We start from the raw sequence: 10,287 nt of genomic DNA, 5'->3' as shown, positions 1-10,287 counted from the left end.
GACAAACCGCTAGAGAGATCAGCGATTCTGAAGGACTTTGCTGCCAGATGATTCGCAACTTACCGCAAGAAGATACGCGGTGTTATGATCCTGCCACAGAAAAAATATGGTCATAGCTCATGATTGACGAAAAGAATTTAAGAATGAAAAAAATTGAAATCTGAAAAGAAACTTGAATTTTCGAAAAAAAAAATGAATTTGGCATGAATTATGTTGCATAATTAAAATTGATTTCGAATTGATGAACTCTATATGCTTATTTTCTATAAATAATTATTTACTTAAATACCTGATGAAATCTGTTGAGAAGTGATCATTGCTTATTGGGCTATCTAGCTCATTACGTCCTATTTTACTGTTGTTTTTTTACAGATATTAAAGAATTAAGTTGATACAAGATATGAATGGAAGAGTGATCAGAAGCAGAATCTCTATACTTTTATTTCGGTTGAAAGTCTTATTGAATTTGATGTAAGGTCTATGAATCATTATTGAATTTATTGAGATACAAAAAAAAATAGATTGTTATATTTTGAATTTAAATTATTGTCTAATTATTTCACTGTTGTTTTAGGATAGTATGATAAGATGCCTTGCATGCTTATGGGAAGAGTTTTCTATGAGTATGCGGCGGTTGCCATGACCCTCGATTCACAATCTCGGGTTGGGGACGTGACAATTTAAGTGGTATCAGAGCATAAGTGGATAAATTATGAAACATAGAATCAGATATAAAATGGGTGTTAGTGGATAGACACCAGAGACATTATAGTGTAGATCTTTAATGATTGTAGTGGGAGAAATATTTAAAAATTTTGATTAAATATTAAGATTATGTATAAAAGGATCGTAAGAGATTATGACATATGGAGTTTGAAATATGATGGATAATCTATAGATCATGATATGATTAGTTAGATCCTGATCGAAAGTAATCACAAAAGGATTGACATAAAATTTTATTGTGCATTGTGGTTATTAAATTGATCATTGATTATTCAAGTGAATCGTAAGTTCAAATTCGATGTGAGAATAATACTATGATATTACTTCTAGTTGAGAAGTTGACTATTATTGGTAAGATAAAGATTTGATGATAAATGTTGTTCCAGGATGGACTAAAAAAAATCTTTTATGATGCTTGATTGGAATATTTATCGAAATTAAATTTGGTATGTGGATTATATATAAAGTAGCATATTAGGATGAATGCATATTTGAGGATATTGCAAAGAAACCTATTTCTTATTGATGAAATCGATTATGAGGTTGTAGAATATTCATCGTACTGGAATCTTTAATCATCATCTTTAGATCTAGATAATAGATCTTATTATGTCTCTTGGAGACTACATGATGTGTATGAAATTTCAATTTAAAGATTTCGTATCTAAGTTGATCAAGAAATTTTCTCATATTATTGTTGAGGTTGTTAATGAAAAAATTGATATCTTTAGATTAAGATAAAAGATCTGATTTATATTTATTTCAGATTAAGGGATCCATGTGAATTTATAATTTAGAAATTTTGGATTTAGAAATTGATATGGAGTTTCCTTTGCTTTTGTTAACGAGGTCTCTAATTGAATCTACTATTAAATGGAGATTTGATTTTTTGAAGCTTGTATGATTGTTATGAAAGGATATTTGATAGATATTGAAGATCCTGATGATAGAAATTTAAAATATATATATATAATAATAATGATTTGAAATTTTTATATATTCTGATTATGTCCAAATTTGGTGGAGCATCCAAAGATTTTTTTTCCATTATTTTGACTTATAAGAATTTTTGGTTTGAAAATTTTCGAATTGAATTGATATGAGAATTAAGATTTGATTCATATTGATTATAGTAAATCTATATGATGGTTTAAATATGATATTGGATTCAAGGGTTAATCAAGATTATTGTACATCAGTAAAAGTATGAATGAGAATCGAAAGTTAATCTTTGACTTCAATTGAAATTTGAAATTTTAGATCTTTTCTATTGATAAGGTAAAGAAATAATTTGATCAATTTTTTTTTTTGATGAACCTAAAAAATTTTGATTGTTAGATCAGAGTACGCAGCGGAAGCATGGTAATCTGGATTACTTTGAGTAAGTCAGAAATATTGATTCTTTGAGTCAAAAAATTATGATAGATGATATGATTTGATAAAAAAAATTTATTGATATTAGAAAGAGTAATATTTTAAAATTTTCAATTATCTTAGATATCCTAATATGATTTTTAAAAGTAGTGCTTCCACCTACTATGCTACAAAAATATTTAGCATCCTAATTCTAGGATGAGTAGATCCTTGATTTTTTATTTTAGATTTAGAATATTTAGAGATAAATTTTTTCTATCCTAGAATTAAATTTTATAATTTTTTATTTATTAGGAAGAATTTGAGATTGTTTATTGAATAATAATTTCGATCTTAGATTATTATACTCAAATATTTATCTCCAGAGTATAATAAAATTTAAAGTTTGAACTCTTTTGATTATTATTATTTCTCTGACTAAATGAAAAAGATTGAGATTATCTATTGATATTGATAATTGTTCTACAAAAGATGGATTGGAGTTATTTATAATTTAATTTGATGATGAATCGATTAATTAAGAGTTGTTAATGTTTAGATAAAGAAAATTGATATACTTACTTAGAATAGAGACATTGATTTCGATTATAAGAAAAATATAGTTTTGATTTAGATCAATTTTTGAGTTATTGATTTTTATTATGGAATGAGTTAATGATAAAATTTGCTTCAAGAATTAGAATATTTAAGAGTTTGAGGGTTTGAGTAAAAAAAAAAAATTGATGACTAGAAATAGTGATATTGATTCAATCAACAACAGTGATATTGATCTTTATGAAATGACTTAATGATGAAGTTGTATCGAGAATTAAAATATCAAAAGTTCGAGAATGAGATTGAAATGATAAATCTTCAACCTTTGAAAGTACGAATAAGAAAAAATATTTTTGAATTTTGATTGATTAGGATATCATCAAATGATTCATAGAAGTATGTTTTCCTATCTTATGATGAGTTGAAATTAAGAGTGGTTAATATTTTAAAATAAATAAATAAATGATGATGAATGAAGTTCTTATGCAAGAATAGAGACATTGACCTTTTTCTATTCACAAGAGATAGATTTGATTTTAATTTGAGTTATGAGATATTGAACATTAATTTTTACAGAAAATGAGATCATAATTTTGAAATATTAAAAATCTTTGAGATGTTGATCTTGATAAATAAGAAAATGGATGGTTCTGTTCAGATCAATATTTGATGTATTTACTTTTTCCTTATGAAATGATTTAAGGATAAATTTATATCAAGAATTAGAATATTAAAATATTTGTGGATGAGATTCAAGTAAGGAAATACGAAGACTCAAACAAGAAAAATTTCGAGGATGAAATTTCTTTTAGAGGGGAAGAATGTCATGGCCTGGCCCGATCCATGCAACAATCCCAGCACAGAATCAGCCAAAGCTCAAAAAAAAAAAAAGAAAACAGAGGAGAAGACTCCTGAAGGGAGTCTTCTTCCTCCTCTCGTCGGCTCCCAATCGGAGTCGGAAACGAGCTCCCTCCAACTCTATTTAAGGAGGAGATCCCTCCTCTCTCCCTTCCACCAAAGATGATAAGCTCAGTCGGCGGCAATCATCGAAAAACCACTGCGGAAGACCAACCTGTGCTCGTCCAATTACTTGCCAGAAAAGCTTCACCGGCGTCGGAGGTAAGCCTCCTCCCCTTCCTCTCTTCTCCGCTTTCCTTCCCGTACGGATGTGCACGCTCGCCGGCGACCGAAGTCGTCGGATTTTGTTGCGAAAGAACCTCTGTTTTTGCTCGTTTTTCTTTGATTTTTCCGGCTCCGGTGGTCACCGCCGACCATCGGTTTGGCCCTCCTCTTGTCGTTGAGTCGCCTCCCCTCCTGCCGACGATCGTCCCACGCCAGCTGCACCGTCGGTCGGAACTCCAACGAGGGAACCTCACGGTCCCCTGTTTCGGCCCAAAGGAACCCACGGGAAAAAGAAAAGAAAAAGAAAAGAAGAAGAAGGAAAAGAAAAGAAAAAGAAAAGAAAAAGAAGGAAAAGAAAAGAAAAAGAAAAAAAAGAAAAGAAAAAGGAAAAAGAAAAAAGAAAAAAAAAAGAAAAAGAAAGAAAAAGAAAGAAGAAGAAAAATAAAATAATAATATAATAATAATAATAAATAGGATTTTCTCTCCTCTCTCTTCCATGAAGAAAAAGAAAAAAAAAGAAGAAGAAAGAAAGAAAGAAAGAAAAATAAAATAAATTAATTAATAAATAATGATATAAATAATAAAATATGAGAAAAAGAGTTTCTCTCTCTTCCCTCTCTTCCTTCAGCTTGAACTAGTATTTTCTCTCTCTAAATTATTTTTCTCTCCTAAGATTTCTAGAATTTTGAGAAGAATGATGATGAATTTAAATGATCCTCGTGATGAATTTTTGATCTGTGATCGTCGGACGGTACACCGACACCTACTTTGATCAAATTAGGTATTTTTAGATTTTAATTTTTATAATTTTATTAAATTATCCACATGATAATTTTAGCATGATTTGATCTGATCGATCGAATTTGTTGAATCATATTGTCTGAAGAATTCAAGATGAATTTTCTCTCTCTAGAATTTTCTCTCTCTAAAATATTTTCTCTCTTGATTGATTCTCTCTCTAAAAAGGTTAGTGAATGAAGAAATTTCTTTTAATATTTTTGATCTAATGAAGAATCCTAATCTATGATTGTCAGATAGCGTACTGGCACCCATTTTGATTAGACCATGAATCTTTAGATTTGATCATCCATGATTTCGATCAAGCCATGACTTGATTTGATCATGTTGATTTCACCAATCGAGATATTGGACCAATCGTAATGTTGGATTGTGTCACCTGATTAATTTGAATTGTACCTCATGAATTCTCTCTCCTTTGATTTTCTCTCTCCACTTGATTTTATGAAATCGATGAAGAAACCTCGATCCTATCACTTCGAATCTGATTTGATCTGATAGTCAAACTTTGGATCGTCTAGGTCCTAATTAGATTTTGATTAGATAAAATTAGATGATCGGACCTAATCTAAACCGCTGAAATATGGTATTCGTATTCTTTCTAATTATTGAAATTGATTCTGTATAGGATTGTGGATGTTTGATCACACGATATCGCGATATGATCTACGAACAGAATTTTTGGAAGAAAATTTATAGAATTATGTAGATTTATTGGAATACGTTCGAGGTAAGTAATGTTTCATTTTTTCTAGATTTATCGATAAATTATAATATATTTTTCTGACATGATTTGTGAAACGATGTATGAATTGGATGAATGGTATTTTGTTATGAAAATATCTTATTTGAAATGTTATGATGAAGCATGATTGAACATATTGATTTTATGATGCATTATATTGATTGATTTCGATACTATATGATTATATGTTTTATTAACGAAATTCGAATATGAAATATGATTTATGAAGAATTATGATATAAGAAACATTATGAATTGACAATCTGACTATATAAAGGACCCCGCCAATGGGGGCATATACGTTGGCAATTGATTTGTCCTGAGGGTTTACGTCGACAGAGAGACCAGTGACAAACCACCAGAGAGACCAGTAGTTCCGAAGGACTTTGCTGCCAGATGATTCACAGCTCACCGCAAGAAGATACGCGGTGTTATGATCCTGCCACAGAAAAAATATGGTCATAGCTCATGGTTGACGAAAAGAATTTAAGAACGAAAGAAATTAAAATCTGGAAAGAAACTTGAATTTTTGAAAAAGAAATGAATTTGGCATGATTATGTTGCATAATTGAAATTGATTTCGAATTGATGAACTCTATATGCTTATTTTCTATAAATGATTATTTACTTAAATGCCTGATGAAATCTGTGGAGAAGTGATCATTGCTTACTGGGCTATCTAGCTCATTACCTCCTATTTTACTGTTATTTTTTTACAGATATTAAGGAATTAAGATGATACAAGATATGAATGGAAGAGTGATCAGAAGCAGAATCTCTATACTTTTGTTTCGGTTGAAAGTCTTATTGAATTTAATGTAAGGCCTATGAATCAATGTTGAATTTATTGAGATACAAGAAAAAAAATTTAGATTGTTATATTTTGGATTTAAATTATTGTCTAATTATTCCATTGTTGTTTTAGGATAGTATGATAAGATGCCTTGCATGCTTATGGGAAGAGTTTTCTATGAGTATACGGCGGTTGCCATGACCCTCGATTCACAATCTCGGGTCGGGGGCGTGACATCATACGTGTCAATTTACTTTCATGCATATGCATTGCTCTATACGTGCATCAATTTCCTTTCATACATATCCCCGACTCTTTGCATGCATCATTTTTTTCTGCCATGCATAACAAAAATGTTTCTTTAAGATATGTGCCAAGAGATTGTTGCAAGGTTTTCCCCATGAAATTTTCTTTTCCCAGATTTAAAGGATTTTATTCATGATAAAAAAAATATAAATAAAGAGAAGGGAACAACCAGAAGGAAAGAGAACCATGATCTAGTAACTGGCCCGCTCGATTACTTTCTATCTTATTTGAATATAGCAAAAGTTCAAAAAACTAATCGCTATTGGGGTGTTTTGTCCATAAGCGAAATGGAGGGTGTGGAATAAACGAGGACCACATTTGACGTCAACTACAGCTTGAGATGGTTCGTGGTGCACCTTGGGTTTCCTGCACATCATGCGGTGTTCATGGCATATGACACGCATCAGATTCATCATCTGAATGTGCATGGTGAACTCATCAAGTTGTAACAGAGAGTCTTTCTTTCCACTATGTAGCGACTTAAGCCTGAAGAGTTTATACCTGTCACGCCCCAAACCCAGCACCTGAGTTGGGCACGAGACACGGCCACACAACCCTAGAGCAATGCCCTGAGGATCATGTAAGACCTAAAATTTAACACTTCAAAATTTTAAATAACCAATTAAATACCAAATCAATCAACCGATGTCACAGCTTCAAATCGAATGTAAACTTGTTCAATACAATTATTCAAATGTTTATTGGCATCAGAGAATTTAAACTAACTAAATTACTAAAGGCTTCAGTTCTCATTTGCTCTCGTCCAAACCATCCAACTAAGCATCCTGTGAGTCTGAAAAAAAATAAAAAGAAAATATGAACTTCTCCAGCTCAGTAAGAATCACTGCACATGTACATCAAGCCAGTAAATAAAATTAATATTTCTAAAACCAATGCAATTGAGAAATCTCCTAGGTATACAATAACTGGAATAATGTCACAAATATGCATATGTATCATCATACATCATCAGGTGAAATCTTCATTTATTGTTGAATTTCATATTAAATGTTGTATCTTCTCATATTTTCGGTCTATCAATGTTTTATCCCTTTTTGGCTTTGGACTAACCCAGACCATACCTCAATCTCTTTTCAATCCAATTATTCTTTCATAAAAGCCTTTCAAGGCTGTCTCAGGATGAGCTCCTGGCCGGCTGTCCCATGTACGAAAGCCCGTGAGAGGCTGTCCCAGGCATAAGCTCCTGGCGGACTGTCCCAGGCATGAGCTCCTGGCCGGCTGATTCATATGTCGAGGTTAGTCCAAAACAAACTCTTTTTCCTTTAATTCTTGATTTTATCGAATTATTTCAAATTACAGAATGATGAAATTGATAAATCATATCCACAAGACTCATACCATCAAACATAAAAATCTTTTCATAACATACTTATATTTTAAAAGAAATATTCATATAAGCCATATCTCAATATCTCGAGCATAGAAAAAAACTCATCGATTATAATTTCGATATTGCAAATTCAACATATAAGACTAACAAATAAATAACATATATTTAACGATGATCATGTACAGGATTCTTACCTCGATAAATGAGAATTCAAATTCACAACCTTATAGTCAGAAAATCAAACCCTACTCGTTGTCCCCCTGGTCGTTGGACTGTACTCCTATCAAGCAAAAATAAATTAATTTAACCAAATAAATTTTCTATATATATTGAGGTTTATCTAACTCCTACCTATGTTTTCTTTTTTTTATTTTATTTATATATATATGTATATATATATAATTATATTATATATATATATATATATATTTAATTTTTATTTATTATTATTATTTTTTTTATTTAGAGAAGAGAGAAGAATTTCTTCTCCTCTTCCTCACGCTCGAAACAGGGAACCCGAGCCCCCTGACCGAATGCCTCCCTTTAACCCGACCGGATGAGCACCTCCGGCCACCTTCCCCGGCAGCGTCCCGACGACGGCGATACTACCCTATCGGCGGCAGTGCCACCCTCCTTGTTGCCGGCGGCAGAGAAGGAAAAAAAATCACACAAACAGGGTATCCCTGTTTGAGCCCGAACCGGCACCTCGCCGGCTTCCAAATACACCGGCGATCGGAGAATAAAAAAAAAAGAAGAGGAATACCTTGCTCCGCCGTCCAAAGAAAGCTCCGACGACCCCCCCTTTCTTCCGATCAACCATCCACGGTAACCTTTGAGAAAATCTCTCAAATCCCTCGATTTTCTTCGAAATTTTTGTTGTAAATTCCTAAGAGAGGACGGAGGATCTTTATAGTGGAGGTTTCCTACCCTAGCCGGACTCTTTGAGTCCGATTTTGCCGGAAACGAGAAGGAAGAAGACCCCGGCTAGGAGTCTTCCTCCTCCTCTGTATCATTTTTTTTTTGTTTTTGTTGTTGGGCCGTCTGGGCTACAGGCCCAAATAACTGGGCTGCTACAATCTCCCCCCTTAAAAAAATTTCGTCCTCAAAATTTACATACCTGAGTTTTCAAAGAGTTGTGGATACTTGATCTTCATTTCTGTCTCGAGTTCCCATGTAGCCTCTCTCTCGCTATGATTGCTCCATTGGATCTTCACATAAGGAATAATTCGATGTCGTAACACCTGATCTTTCTTGTCAACAATCCGTACTGGATATTCTTCATAAGTCAGATCCTTCTGAAGACGCAAAAGTTCATAACTCACTACATGACTTGGATCTGGAATATACTTCCTCAACATCGATACATGAAATACATTATATACACCAGATAAAGCCGGCGGTAATGCTAACCAATATGCAACCTCTCCAATCCTGTCTAAAATTTCAAAAGGGCCAATATACCTTGGACTCAACTTACCACGAACTCCAAATCTCATTACACCTTTAGTGGGAGAAACTCTCAGAAAAACATGATCGCCTACCTGAAATTTCAGCTCCCTTCTTCTATTATCAGCATAACTCTTTTGCCTGCTCTGAGCCGTACGAAGTCGTTCCTGGATCATGTATACTTTTTCCACTGTCTGCTGCACTATTTCTGATCCCAACAGTTTTCTTTCTCCCACCTCATCCCAACAAATGGGCGATCTACATTTTCTTTCATATAATGCCTCGAAAGGAGCCATCTGAATGCTTGCTTGGTAGCTATTATTATAAACGAACTCAACCAATGATAAGTGATTATCCCATGCTCTGCCTATGTCCATGACACAAGCCCTTAACATATCCTTTAGGAGCTGTATGGTTCGTTCTGATTGTCCGTCAGTTTGAGGATGAAAAGCTGTACTGAAATTTAACTTGGTTCCAAGAGCTTTATGAAGACTCTTCCAAAACTGAGAAACAAATCTACTATCTTGATCTGACACAATAGTAACTGGTACTCCATGCAGTCATACTATCTGCTCTATATACACGCCTGCCAATCTTTCTAAGGAAAGACCAATCCGAAAGGGTAAGAAATGTGCTGATTTTGTCAATCGATCAACAATTACCTATACAGCATTATTATTTCGAAACATTTTAGGTAATCCAGTCACAAAATCCATAGTAATATGCTCCCATTTCCACTAAGGAATAAGAAGAGACTGCAATGGTCCTGCTGATCTTTGATGTTCAGCTTTTACTTGTTGACATACCAAACATTGGGCTACAAATTGTGCAATATCCCTTTTTATACCAGACCACCAAAAATTTCTTTTCAAATCTTGATACATTTTTGTGCTTCCAGGATGCATAGTGTAAGTCGAACAGTGAGCCTCCTCTAAGATCTCGTTCTTTAATCCTGAAATCTTAGAAACACATAGCCTGTTATCAAATCTCAATGACCCATCCTCATGCATTCAAAATTTTGTCTGTATACCGGATTTCACTGCCTCTATGACCTTTTGTAACTCTGAATCCTCCTTTTGAGCTGCTTTAATC

General features: G+C 33.2%; 1 long non-coding RNA gene across 1 annotated transcript; it reads right to left on the bottom strand.

The window, feature by feature from the left end:
* Window positions 1-7,032: 7,032 nt before the first annotated feature.
* On the bottom strand, window positions 7,033-8,027 carry LOC140855472 (uncharacterized). Its single transcript, XR_012138398.1, has 2 exons — window positions 7,944-8,027; window positions 7,033-7,191 (listed from the first exon to the last, which is right to left on the bottom strand). It is a non-coding gene; the product is annotated as an uncharacterized lncRNA (long non-coding RNA).
* Window positions 8,028-10,287: the final 2,260 nt, after the last annotated feature.

The sequence above is a fragment of the Elaeis guineensis genome, chromosome 2 (assembly GCF_000442705.2).
Source record: "Elaeis guineensis isolate ETL-2024a chromosome 2, EG11, whole genome shotgun sequence".
NCBI classification, from domain to species: Eukaryota; Viridiplantae; Streptophyta; class Magnoliopsida; order Arecales; family Arecaceae; genus Elaeis; species Elaeis guineensis.
The sequence above is the reverse complement of the archived record's forward strand: the minus strand, read 5'-3'. Positions and strand labels throughout refer to the sequence as shown.